This window comes from Colias philodice, chromosome 10 (genome assembly GCF_061535455.1).
Source record: "Colias philodice isolate Cphi_HAF_F1 chromosome 10, ilColPhil1 Martin Lab GWU primary, whole genome shotgun sequence".
In the NCBI taxonomy this organism is placed as follows: Eukaryota; Metazoa; Arthropoda; class Insecta; order Lepidoptera; family Pieridae; genus Colias; species Colias philodice.
In genome coordinates, this window is record NC_143095.1 from 3,363,148 (window position 1) to 3,377,725 (window position 14,578).

Here is a 14,578-nt window from a genome sequence, read left to right on the forward strand (position 1 = left end):
TAGCAAATTTGATTTATATTAAGTAGGTACCTACTGATAATATTTTTTTGTATTGATTTTGAGATACTCTTGTATTCATTTTTTCAAACATAAGTCTGTATTTTCCCATTGCTATATAATTTAGGCTTTTACGGCATGTCACTGACATTATTATTCGCTTAGCTCGTCTTTAGACTCTCAATCGTGCGAAATCTTGCGACACAATCTTTATTAATATACTTGTAGTAAATATTTACAAAATTTATTGCAAAACTATTTAATATATTCTTATTTATATAATTACAGTAGCACCTCGTTAAGTCGAACCTCGATAAGTCAAAAACCTCCAAATCTCGAAAAAATGTCTTGTTCCCTTCCCTTCAAACCCGAAAACCTCTATTACTTGAAATTTTGACCCTCTGTTAGTCGAAATAATCACCGAGTCCCTCCAAGCCATTTTGGTACATATTTTCACTCTATAACTCGAAAAATCAAATTTGACCTCTGTATGTCGAACATAGCAACATTTTATTTTACAACCTTTATAACTTGATGATTTGGAATTTATTACTTCTATAATTGTTCAAACAAAAATAAGTTACCGACTTTAAGAATTTGCCGACAGTGCAAGTACACTATTGTTTCTTAGAAAACATTTTAGGAGTACATACGATAATTAATTTATGACTCACGAAACATGTGTTTGCGTTAAGTATCTGATGACGAAATTATCGATTCAGTAGCTCAGAAAACCGATACTAATGATTAAGATGACATAGAAGACGTGAATAGTACATGCGCTCCATGGGTTTCCATCAAAGAGGCAAGAACCGCATTGAATACCTTACGAAATTTTATAAAGCAAACAAGTATCTTTGAAAAAGAAGAATTTTCTGCTCTTTATATGTAGATTATAAAATGCTAGAGAACAACCAAATTATCTAAAGCAAAAAAATACTGACTTTTTTAATGCCATATTTTTTATTTTGAAATGATTTGAAGTAATGTTGATTTATAATAAATAAAAACATGTTTGTGACCTCTGCAAGTTGAATTTTAATTTATTTTACCTCTCTAACTCAAAATTTATAAGAATAAACCTCAAACTCTTTATGTCGAATCAAAATCCGCCTAAGTCGAAATCCTCCATAAGTTGAAAACTCTATAACTCGAATTTTTTGGCGTCTCCCTTGATATTCGACTTATAGAGGTGCTACTGTATTATGTTTCTCCTTATAAACCAGTATTTTTTCCCTTAGATATTCTTAGCAATGTTTCAAGCGTCCGGAAAGTAGGGCAGGCGGCTGATTGCCGGAGGAAGGAAACTATCACTGAATCTCAAACTAAATTGTATATTTTATACTTGTTACGTGTGATATGTTTTTCCGCGTCTTCGCCGCTTAGAATTTGAATTTAAAATATTGATTTCTTTGCAAATAGTTTTATTAAAACAGTGAAATGATAATATGTTTATATACCTACTTGCGTTAACTTTTAGTAGACCGTATTGTTACTCATACAAATCGGACATTTTTAACAAAACATTAATTCAATTTATTCGCGTTCGCTTCGCTTCGTTATCAAGAAGAAAAATAAAGTAAATTACTTTTACCCAATCAACGTCGGGATGAGTTATAATACATATCAACACCTTATATTGTTGGAAACAACGCAGCTATACGCTACGGTAATGTTTATAGGATGTTATACCTGAAAATAAAGGTATTTCTCCTATGAGCGACCCCGGGGAGACAAGGGTTCGGATATGTATTGAGAAAAAAGAAATACATTCCATTATATACTTGTGCGCGTAACAAATCTTTCTCGTGAGATATTTATGCATTATCCTTTGATCACGTCAGCAATGTTCCTAAACAATTATAAAATAAAATAACAACAACAACAGCTAAATATTTCATACATTTAGTAGACGCGAGTACTGGTTACATGAAACCGCACGACTTACAATAGTTTATAAATAAAAATAATTAAAGGCCGCTTTTCGTTAAACTTTTTCAATACGTCGCGTCGTCGCGAGAGCCACACTCTGCCACCATTAACCGCCGACACTTCACCGTTGCTATAAACTCACAAATCATGAAACGTGCCATACTTCTACTCGACACACGATTCTCGACTCCACCCCGTTGACTTACAGTGTATTATTCCATTGTTGCAAACACCGATCAACGGGAACAAAATGCTACGCTCGGCAAATTATTTTGAACCTTCGTGCCGCACAGGAGAAAACCTATTCTCAATTAATCGCGCAGGAAAATTGTCGAACGAACAAAGAGAGCGGGAAACGAGGCCAACATTCGTTAATAATGTAATGTATATTTATTCGTCTACATTATTCTACCGTTGAATGCCGACGTTGGTTTACTTTAAGTAGGCTTTTATAATTATAATTTCTTAGAGATAAAGATGAAACAATATTTAATTGATGCCTACACATTACTCTACAACGGGGGCTAAAGGTAGGTACATAATTTAATCAGGACTGTAATTAATTTAATTTATTAATAATATTTTAATTTTTAAAAACTTTCACAATTTTTTTTTATTACTGAAGTTACATGTTTCTTTATTATGAGGCATCAACGCTCCATTTTTATCCGTACGATTGTGTTTTTCCACACAATTTAACTACGGATGATAAAATTTAGCATTTTATTTAAATATATATTTTTACAGAGATTTTTTGCGGCCTAATTTATATGGCATCGGGCGGTCCGCATCTAATCAATACAAGGCTTGGTGCGGCGGGAGCGTGGCGCGCTCGCGAAACTTCGCGTGTGCACAGAGCCAATCGGCTTTTAGAGAGAGAAGGACGATCGCCGTTCGGGTCCTCTCGCTTCAATCGTAATTCCATTTTCCGCCCGCCTTGGCAAATTGAAATGTCGTAACTCTTGGGGGAATATCGGCTTTCTATCCAAGAAAAATATCCTCCTCTAGGCATAGTAACGCTGCTGATATTATGGAATATTTAAGTCTATCATATTATCACAGTATTACAATACTATTATTATGGTCTGGCGGTAAAGTATATGTTTCGTAAGCGTTAATCTTCGCGCCAGTTTCAGCGTCACTTTCATCTCTGTATTTGTAGTTTTGTGACTTTTTGTGTGGTTAAAAGTTAAAACTAAACTGAAAACTCAAAGCTGTGAATGCGGTAGGTCAAAAGAAGCTTCTGATATGTGAGAAATACTACTTTTTAATTTTGTAATATTTTTATTATCAGTGTTTTTTTGCTGAGTACTGTTAATATTTTTTTTAATAAAATGTTTTATTGTCTCAATATGTTTCTGTCATATGTTAGTAACACATATGAGATGCCTTAACTTTCAATAATGAAGATTACTATACATGTAGATAAAAAAACGCTAACAATCTAAAAAGATTACCACAATTTGGGGCGTAATATTAGTTAGAGGCCCAGTAGGTCAGATAAATTGAACCCTTGGTGGTGTTGTGTTCACACGTAAATAACATGTAGAGTGCGAGTGGGTAGGAGGGTGGCTGTTCTCCGAACGACAATTTTCCACTCATATAAATGAGTTCGAGCACAAAACTCGACCTTACCACTCTAAACATAAGATCTAATAGAGCTCGAGCGATCGAATCGTAAGCTTTGCATTCCGTGACAGATAGTATCGCAGTCTCGGTGAACGGAAAATAAGTTTTCGCCCAAAATTCCGCCTTATGACGTGGGAAAAAGGTAAATTGATCCGGCGCTTGTATTAAAACAACAAATTAGTATTTGAACACGCTATAGTAGATAAACTTGTGTCGATTTTCACAGTGAATTGTTAGACATTTCAAGGAAATTCTGATATTGTGGAGTTATTATGAATTTGTTATTTATCGTTAATATACCTACTTGGACGCAAATAATGTTATAGAATTATTATTTATTTTCAAAGGACATGCGGATTTTAATCATCCTTTAAAACAGTTCATACCTGTCAAAAATATCTACATATTTATTTATAGAATAGACTGCTAGTATAATAAATCAGTTGTAATAAAATATAGGGTTAATTGTAATGAATACTGAAACACTTGAAATTACACCCAAATGTGACTTTTATATGAACTTAATTAGCTTTAAATTGTACCTTACTCGAGGGCTAATACAAAACTGTAACGAATACGTGCGTGGGTACAACACTATTATTTAAATTAGATTTTGGTTCTGATTTCTTTGCTTTATTCTTGCAAATTTCTGGGTATATTTTTTTGGTATGACTATTGAATGAACGTGATAATAATAGAGTAGTAATACTTACATAATAACTTCCTTCTACCAATAAACATACATTATTAAGAAGAATATTTTCATATATTACTCTGGTTCCCCGAATTCGTCTAAAATAGGACTATAAAGACTTAGTAATTTGTAACGCGAAAATACAAGAAAAAAAGAATATTCCATTACATAAATATAAGATTAAAATAAAGCGTACAATGCATAATCTGTACTTTCAGTTACAAGATTGTGAAGTAACTTTTCGGGGGCGACCTCCGGAGAGACAGTGGGGGTAAGGTGGGAAGGGCCCTAGGGTCGGTAGTGCGGGCTCTGAATTAATAATGTTTATATCGGCCTGCTTACCGATTAATTTAATTATTTGTCTTACATTTAGGGCATTATAATATGTTATTTAACGATGTGGTTGAGAAAACCGCAGTGGATTTTCATATTTTAATGAATTCTGTAAATGTTTGGGATAGCTTAATTTGTTATGAGTGTATTTGTCTTTGTTTTTTGATTTGTTAAATAAGGTTTTAGCTTTAAAATTTAGAGCTTTTTGTTAAATTAAGCTTTTCATGTCATTTTGAGCTTTTTGTGAAAATTTAGCTTTTTCTGATTTAAGCTTTTGTGAAAATTTAGCGTTATATGTTACTAGCTTTCCGTTAATGTTAATTTCGTATATATTTTTTACTATTGAATAGTTGATTCCATTTAAATATTCAACGCATTCCAAATCGATATTTCATTTCTGCCACGCACTAAAAATATTACACCGCTACATTGTCTAGACTTCATTTGTAAACAGGGAGGTTTCAAAATAAAACGCTTAAAAATCCGCGAGAGTCACGCTTTCAAAAAGAATTAATTAATGTTCAACGATGGGAGATAATTTACTTGCATTAAACGATACTTTGGGCAAATTCGGGAATGTTCGGGGCGTGGGGTGACGGGCGGGTTTAACCTTTCCTTAACTTCTGCGAGTGAAATTGAGTACATAATTATATAGAGCTGTGTGTATGGCTATTGCTAATCTAATCTTAATAAAAGTATACTTATAGGATGTGTATTAACTGCATTTATGTTGTACTTTATAATCATTTAAAGAACGATATTCTTATTTCACGACATTTGTAATAGAAAAATCATAAAAACTGAACCTAAACATAGCGCAAAAATAAGTGCAGTGCTGAACTTTGTAAGCGAGTACCTAATTAATATTTGAAGGGTGCAACTTTTAAGACTGCTCTATATAATTCCGGATCATCGTGGTCTGACAGACTACGAATTACCGACAATCCGTGCTTTGTATATTTTACATTGCTTCTTCACTAAGAGTATAATAAAATTATTCCAACCGGTTTCTATAGTAGAAGGCAATGTATTGCGAACAGTATGATCGGATCAACTTTAACGTTTGATAAGTTTATAAGTTGGTGGAAACAAAACTTTCTATGAAACTATAAGTACATTCTCGTACTTTTATCTGAAGAAATGAGCAATCTTTTGTAGCGAACATATATTTTAAATTACTAGATTATTGTTTATTGAATATTTATAAAAGTACAATATTTATAAATGTATACTTATAAAGGAGTTTGTCTGTTGAAAGCAATACTCTTCAGTACTTTGAATTGAACAAAATTCTTTCATTTAACTGGGAAGACTTTATAACATTACGCAAAAACCAATACAAGATCTTGTATAATCTAAACAAGATTTAAAACTATTATTACATTTATGTATCAGTCTTAACCGCAAACAAAGAACGTTTAATAAAACACAATAACTTGTAAATTACGCGATATTAGTTTTCTCGGAAATACTTGTTTTCAAGCAGAGTTTCCCAGAAGCCTGCCTCAAGACTATGTAACGATATTATGTGGATGATTTTAAATTGAAATATGGTATAGCTTGATTGATTATATTGAGATCTCGTTTAAAACAGATAAAAGAGACGATAAATATCTCTAAGACCATAAAGAAAATACAGCTAATAGTTCTTTGACAAACGAATTATTTGAAACTACCGATTCGATTATGAAAAAAAGTTGGTAGCTCTGTCAATTAGAACTTTCTGTATGTAAAGATTCGAATAAACACATAAAAATGCAGCTGTAATAATACAACAAGCGAACATACAGTTTATTTGAAATCAATTTCATCATGTATGTAAAATATTTTCTATAGGATACAATACAATGTTACTCGCTATATATCACATTTAAAACGTTCTGATTGGTTTTGTATACACAGGAGGTATTATTAAAAATACTGAGGCCTGAGCGCTTAGTTGTAAAAAGTTACAAACACCCGTACAGCCTCTATTCATTTCGGCCAACACTATCATAGCTATGTATGAGCTATCCAGCGGGTCAATGCCCTCAGTGGATAAACTCTCTGCAAACTTATCGAACCTTTCATAAAAATTGCTTTACAATCCACAAAACCTAAACTTTATTATTCATAATTTCAACGTTACAATCCCGCCGCCAAAAGTTCGATGTTCAAATTAAATGTATCAAGTATGGCCATTCGAATCAAAGAGAAAACAGCTCTTGTTATTAATTCTGAAAAGACAACGAAGAAGGTTTCTATTTCGTGAATAAATTATAATGATAAGGGCATGCCTTCGCAATATTGGAGGTTTGATCATTAACCGGGTGCCGCCCCGCCCGGCCGGGTATTTTTCCGGGAGAGAAATGGGCCCCCTCCCAGGGCCACGGTTTACAAGAACACTTAAACTTCTTTCATCTTTGGTTTGTCAATCGCGAAAAGATTGCTGGATTATTTGATGAAAGGGAATCTCTTTCGCGCTGTCCCTTGTAATTTTTATTATGATTTTTTTATATAAGTGGAACGGGCTGTGATTTTGTAATAGTGAAGGTCTTAGTGGAGACAGGATGTAAATAAAAAGATGTTTTATGATTTTATCGAATTTTATTGCAGCGTTTTATTATAATTAAATTATAAGCAGGTTAACAATTTTCCAAATCTTCTTTCAATAAAATTGGAATGTTATTCATTAACTCGAATTTAATTATATATTTGTCTACAAACTAACACTTAAAGGGCGAGCGCCACAAAAAGGGTACGGACTATGTAAATAAAATCAATGCATTTCGTATTTCATACAGAGTATCGTCTGTTATTGTAATTTCTCCTTGAGATGACCACTTTCAGACTGAGTGCCATTGATTTGCGAATACAAACTCAAATGGATGCGGCAAATGATCTTAGCGCTTTGTAAGTGTCATAGCTTTAGGTACAAGATAAAAAGTAAAACAACTAAAACCCAACTACGACAAAAAACGACGCTGAAAAAGTATAAAACAAAAGTTAAATTGATGAACTTATAAAGAAGCTATGAACGAAAAGATGTGAATTATATGCAATCAGCCCATGAATACAGGTAAAGTCACAAGCAAATGCTAGTAATATATATATATTCAAAATGTGCAAGTAAAAAGCTTTCAAATGATACCAAACACGGCATATTTATCTTAACTTTATTTTATTACTCTGTATGTTTTGTCCGCTAGAGGGCGCCACATTAGATTTTGTGAAACCCCATATAGCCTATAACCAGCGGACAATTAAGACGCTTCTAATGATATGTCATTTGTCGAATTCTGATAAGTAGTTTAGAAGTTACGAGGGAACAGATGAACATACATACATACATACATACATACATATATACATACATACATACATACATACATAGCCTGTCAAAATCATAACCCTCCTTTTGCTTTGCCGTAGTCGGGTAAAAATACGTAAACGTATAAAAATTTAGATCTCAAATGCATCATTTGGAAAATATGCATTTTTAATTTTTGTCAAATATAATATTAAATTGAATTTAGTATGTTATTGAATAACTTAATCTTTCATATTTATGGAATTTGTAGATGCATGTGTAAAATTTTGCAAAACAGCTGTGTTAGTTCAAATTTTACCATGAAAACAAAATTATCAACAATGTTCATATTTTCGAGCATGTTAAGGAGTTGTTTATTTTAATCTAATTAGCGTGATTTGTAATTATTAGTACTTTTACACTCCAAAGGTCTCGTGACGGGATTTATACAAATTAAGATAGAATCAAAGGATTGTGATTTAACGAATATTTTATTAAAATATTAGTTAATAACCACTTAACATTGTTTGTAATATTAAATAATTCTATCGCTTAACTTTCATACATAAAAAAAAATGTTTGTTTGTAAAGTAGGTTTACGATCGAGATGTTTACGGGATAACGTCTTATTGGTGGCAGCGCTCCAGATGAGACGGGAGATCGGTCCGTCTCTCTCTCGTTATACCTGCGATCGCGCTCGTGAGGTTTTGGTGTGACACAAGTTTCTGAACATGTCACCCGACTAAAACGATTTTAAAAACGTTATCACGTCAAAATGTTAACCTTGTTACATTTTATGATTAAATTAACAATAGAATGGACAGGCATCTGATAATAAGAGTTGATGCAATCCTTAAAGATAAAGCCATGTTATCTTAAATTAAAATATCTACATTACCTATGCCTATTGTCATAATATAAGGAATTGAGGAATTCCTTTAATTTAAAATACATTGACCATAAAATAATACTTATAGGACCCTTTAAAATTTTATCCGTCTTGACATATTTTGTTGTATAGTTTGTAAAGCTTTTCTTGGTGGACCGTGGATCGACACAAAACTTTTTTTAAAGTGTCACGTCAGTTCGTTATGTTCAAAAATTCCTTGCCACCGTGTACCTTTCCTAGCTCGTTGTATGTCGTCTGGAGCGCGGAGGGTGTCCGCTGCGTCGCAAGGGCCGGCCGGTTCGCGACCTGTTACAAACACTGCTACATTATCATTGTTGGCGATGCCGACCTCGTTGGGCTTCGATGTCAATTACAAGTATTGGAGCTTTGTTTTGATTCGTAAATGATTAGGTAATTGAAACAGTTAAATGTTTGGCGCTTTTTAACAGATTGTTTTCATATTTATGTGTTAAAGTTGTAGAGCCGTCAAATGCATAGGTTCTTTATTACCTTGTAATCAATGTTAGTAGATAGTTAATTTTATTCATTTTTAACAGTAAAAAATTATTTAGTACATGGTTAATTTTATTCAAAGTTAACAGTAAAAAGTTATATAATGGTCAAAAAGAATTCACAAAAACATATAATTTAACGTCTATTCATGCGTCGAGTAATATATTTTTATGGTTTTGATGAACTTAACTGAGCAGACGGTGAACCTTTTTAATTCATGCGATGTAACTGCTTACAAGCATGCATTGATCCGCTTTATTTTGGGGCTTTGAAGGTCAAATGATTTTTCTGAAATTAAGGTACACTTATAAAATTGTTACTAATAATCACGTAAAACAAACAGATATAGACTTTGAATAAAATAAATATAACATCGAAATGTAGATAAAAAGTGATAAAGGATCGTTAGATTTACCTACTTGCGAAGTCAAACAAAGGGAAAATGTAGTGAAACATAGCGTTCTGTGATAGAATTGAATATTCTTTTTGCAAATATAACAATGGATTTATAAAGTAAGATTTCTTTGAAAGTGATTTTTACGACAGGTTCTTTAACCAAGAGGAATAATAATATATTGAATAGATTATATGGAATAACCAATTTTAAATGTTTACGTGTTTTTTTATCCTCGTTTTGTCACACTACTTACCTTGACCATACATAACTAAGTGCCTGGGTTCGATTCTTATAGTGAATGGTTACTACAAATATTATGGTCAAATATATATATAGGTCTCATAGGTCATATCGGGGTGATGACCTACTTGCTAGAAAAAGTCATCAGTGTAACAGTTGTTAAAAAAATATGCCCCTGACGACGCGGACGCTACTTTCATGTTTCTTTCAAGGACAAATATTCTAGTCACTTTGTACATTGTACGACAGTTATATTTTTAGACCACATAAAGGCTTCGCGAACTAGCATACATTCCTTACCAATCAGGGTTGCCTGGAAGAGATTGCTTTTGAGCAATAAGGCCGCCTTTTAGTACGTATGTGCCGTGTGTTTTGATTGTATCTAATTATAGTATAGCTTATTTCTGTTAAGTATATGTACAATAAAGAATAAATAAATAAAAGCTTAATCCTGTTCGATGACCTGTTCGCCACAATCGGCTGCATCAATTCCACCTTTATTGCTCAGATAACAGTCACAGTTATTAACTGAAGTAACGATTAGCGCATGAACGGATTGACAGATGCATATGTCTATTGCCGTTTGATATTCATGTGTGATATCAAGCGTGTGTGTGTGAGGGGGATTGCGCATATGTCTACAGGGTGGTGGTATCGTAGTGTGAGTGGGGTGGTGGAGTAACTGCTCAGGCTTGTAGCTCTCGGTACATTTTATTGTAGCCTCTCTGGATACTAGTGATGTATGGACGAGTCGAGGTTTTGTGTTTGTGAAATTTGTTTGGAGGAAAAAAAAGTTGGTGCGTGTTCGATAATGCGTAGGTTATGATTGGCGTATTAGAACGTTTGATGAGGTGCTTCGTTTTATTTAATTTCTTTTATTGATATTGGTTATGTTTATTAAAAATAATTAGTTTCGCGTACCTGTATTTTTATTCTATACAAAACAGATTTTTTGATAATAGCACAAGGAGTGCATTTGTTCAATTAGTTTAGTTATCGGCGCGAAAACTTATAACGTTTACAAGCGTCAAAATAGTGCATATAAATATAAATTTATAAACCCACTCGTGACCTCGGGTCACGAGTGGCTGAGTTAGTCAGGCATCCGCCCCGGAATGGCGCGAAAGGATGCGGGTTCGAGTCCCGCCTCGTGATCGAATTTTTTCTATTCTTTATAAATTTATATTTATATAGAATTTGATAGCCATAAAACCAAAAATATAAAAGTGCATATAATTTGTATATTATGACAACAATTAATATGGATTCTTCCGAAATCAATGGCTCTACAACGTCATCTTAAAATAATTGTTATCACTTATCAATCTGTTGAAAAGTTTTGTATTAATAATATTTATCGATAATATCTATCGACTATCGATAGAATACGGTACTTCCCTGAGGCAGGTTAACTCGTCGTAGCTGGGGCGTTGCCTTAACTGCCCTCTGTGTGGCCAATAATTTTATTACAAGTTCATTAAGACGCCCGTTGTGCACGTCATTTTTTCATATATTGTTTTTGTATTGTATTGATGTCGTTATCGATATTAGAAGTCGTTTAATATAACGATTTATGGTCTCAGCTGTTAAAACTAACTTAACTGTTTATTCCGTTATCATTAAGTAAAAAATACGACTGGAATAAGTATTTCTTAAATAATATAGAAGCTGGTTTGTTACTTTTATTTAAAAAATGATACTAAGTTCGCGATTTTCATAATATTTCTTTGTTTTCATTGGGCCGCTAAATATGCGGCTTAAATTCCTAATAATTTATCATTTAGATTATCGTGGTAAAAATTAGTTTAAAAAAATCTGCCAAAAGTAAATAAGATTACATTATAAGTCATTTTATTTTTTACAAATATAGTATGGTGTTTGTAGCTAACAATTTTGGAATAACAATTTGGAAAACAATTGTCAAAATTTAATACAACTTTCTGTTTCTTGCCTGATTATATTTTTCTCTGAAATTCGCCTAGTAGCTATATTGCGAAGAGAAATTATACTATTTATTTCATATTACTCAGCAAAGAGATAATAATATTATCAGTAATAATCATTTTGCTCTACATCTACCCCACAACTCTATATCCATATTTTAGAGCACCATTAGGTACTATTGAGAATAAATTCATATAATAAAACACAACATACTTTTATTAAACTAGAATAGATGAAAGAAGATCAAATAACCAATAATTAGATATTTAATACGCGCTATAACCACCTGACCTTTATGTCGTGTGTAACTTATTAAAACTTCCGGATGCTTCATAGGAAGGTTATTGAAGTTAGGCCATGAACGAAGCGACTAAATTAACACGAAACTTAATTATTTTGAGGTTGGGCCTTGAAATATGCGATTAAGTACAGTAGCTTTGTGATGTGTTCGTAAAATGTAATGAACAATCTGAATAATTGAAATATATCTTTCATTATTTTTCTTCATAGAGTAACGTAACAAATGTATGTATATTCTAGGCTTCTATTGATACTATTATTTGAACACAAAAATACAAACGCGAGTTGTGCACATATTGATATGAGACACCACGTCAACACAAATGCAACGAGAAAATAGCTATAAAAAAAGAAAAGCCTCAGCAGGCAATTAAAATTTGTAATAACTTCGAAGCAAAGTCAACGTTAGTTAAACAAAGCGACAAAAATAATTAATCGCTGACACGCTCGCGCTGTAAAAATGTCGCGCCGCACGGGAATTAAGCGGCACGCAAAATTATTTAACGTAAACCTTAACGAAAAGTACAATGAATTTACAGCTACCTGAATAAATGATAACATCGCGGTGAATTTGATGTCAATATGTGTTAACACTAAGCTATTTAGTTCACGACTCGACCCCCTTGCCGCCCGCCCCCCTCACGCACACAGACGCGTTCTACTCACACCCCGCCGACATCCGTGCCACTTACTACGAGGGAAAAGCAATTTTTCACAGGTTACATTTACACACACAGATGTAATTTCAATGTAGTCGGTGCCTTGCCCCACGAAAAGTTTTGTAGTACAAATTTTGTTCGCTAGTTGTGTCTAGACATGCCATGCTTTTAAGTTAGAGGTGATCTTGCGAGACTGCTTGATCTTGAAGGGAATATTAATAACGCGGTAATATCGGTAATATTTCGTAATTAATAGAATAGGTATTTGGTCTTAATCTTTTAGATAAACTATATCTAATGCTTTCACCAGTGAATGTAACACAGACGATAAAGTGAAATTGTTGAATTTTGTGGCACATAAATTGGTAAGATTCAGTTTGATAAAAATAGAAGTGCAATCTTCAAAATTCAAAGCCTAGAAATTTGGAAAACAAATACATGATTCGGTTTCAGAAAAAAATAATTTTGAGTTCTTTATGCAGGAGTGCTATGAACGCAAAATGGTTGAATACTTGTGTTCGCAAGTGCCGCGGGAAAATCATGGCAAGGGAATGCATTGAAAATGATTACGGAATGTGCCTGAACGGGATGGGGATATTGCAGTCACATGCCGTTCAGTCTGCTAGACAGAGATCAAATATTGAATACAGTTTGCGATACGAAAAGGGTTATATCTTTCCAAATGTAGCCTAAAATATGAACCTTGTTCACATGAGTTAAGGTTCAGAATCGTGGATAACCAGGACTTTATACGTCACATCAAAGCTGTGGGGGTGGCGGAGGGAGGGGGCGCTGGCTCTCAACTGTGGCAGATAATCAATATCCGCTTGGCTTGTGGACACTATAATAATATATGTTATTTTGTAGCCGCTTTGTTCTTGAATACGGACTCGCCATATGCGCCATCCCTCTCGCACCATTATCTAAAATGGACAGTGGCGTAGATTTGGTAAATGATAAGTGTGAGAAAGTATTTATCACTACAATGAAGCGTGATACGTAATTATATAACCTATTTGGGTTATAGCTGTGATGCGGGTGGGGAGGGGGAAGGGATAGGGGATATTTATTTTTATTGACGCCAATATCAAGGTTGTTGTTTGTTTGGGCCCTCGAACGGGCTTCGATATTGCGTGGATGCTTTCTGTGGGCTAGTTAATTGAATAATTTCATTGAAGTGGCTTCTATTTCTTGATAGTTTCCAAATTGTATTCTAACTGGTGTGACAATGTTTGCGCAAACGCAATTGAACACAGATTCTATAATAATAAGTAATTTTCGACGTATAAAGCATATTTTTATCTTCTTGTTCTGGTAATCTCTTCGCTTGTAGGCGTTATTGTTCTGTAAACGGAAGATCTTTACGTGACCTGCGCCTTTTTTAATATTGGGGTATCATGAATGAGGCTGACCTATTTTGCGCGGGAAGCTATTACGTTAATTAATAATGATAACGTAACTAACTGTTTAGAACTCGGACAGTTTTACATAACCCTATAATCGTTGGATGTGGTAAATTTTTGATGTGATAAAAATGCGAAATGGTCAGCTTGCCCGCTTCGAGAGCAATTTAAAGTAAAGAAATTAGATTTTAACTAGCGCCAACAAACTAGATTGAAAATCACTGGTGGTTAATTGATTTTAAAGCTATTGATATTGTGTTGGACACAAATCACCCCTGTTATATCGCTGCAAACAGTTCCGAAATAATAATGGGAACGTAATTCGATTGCCCTCCGTCTGTCGCCGATTCACATAGATA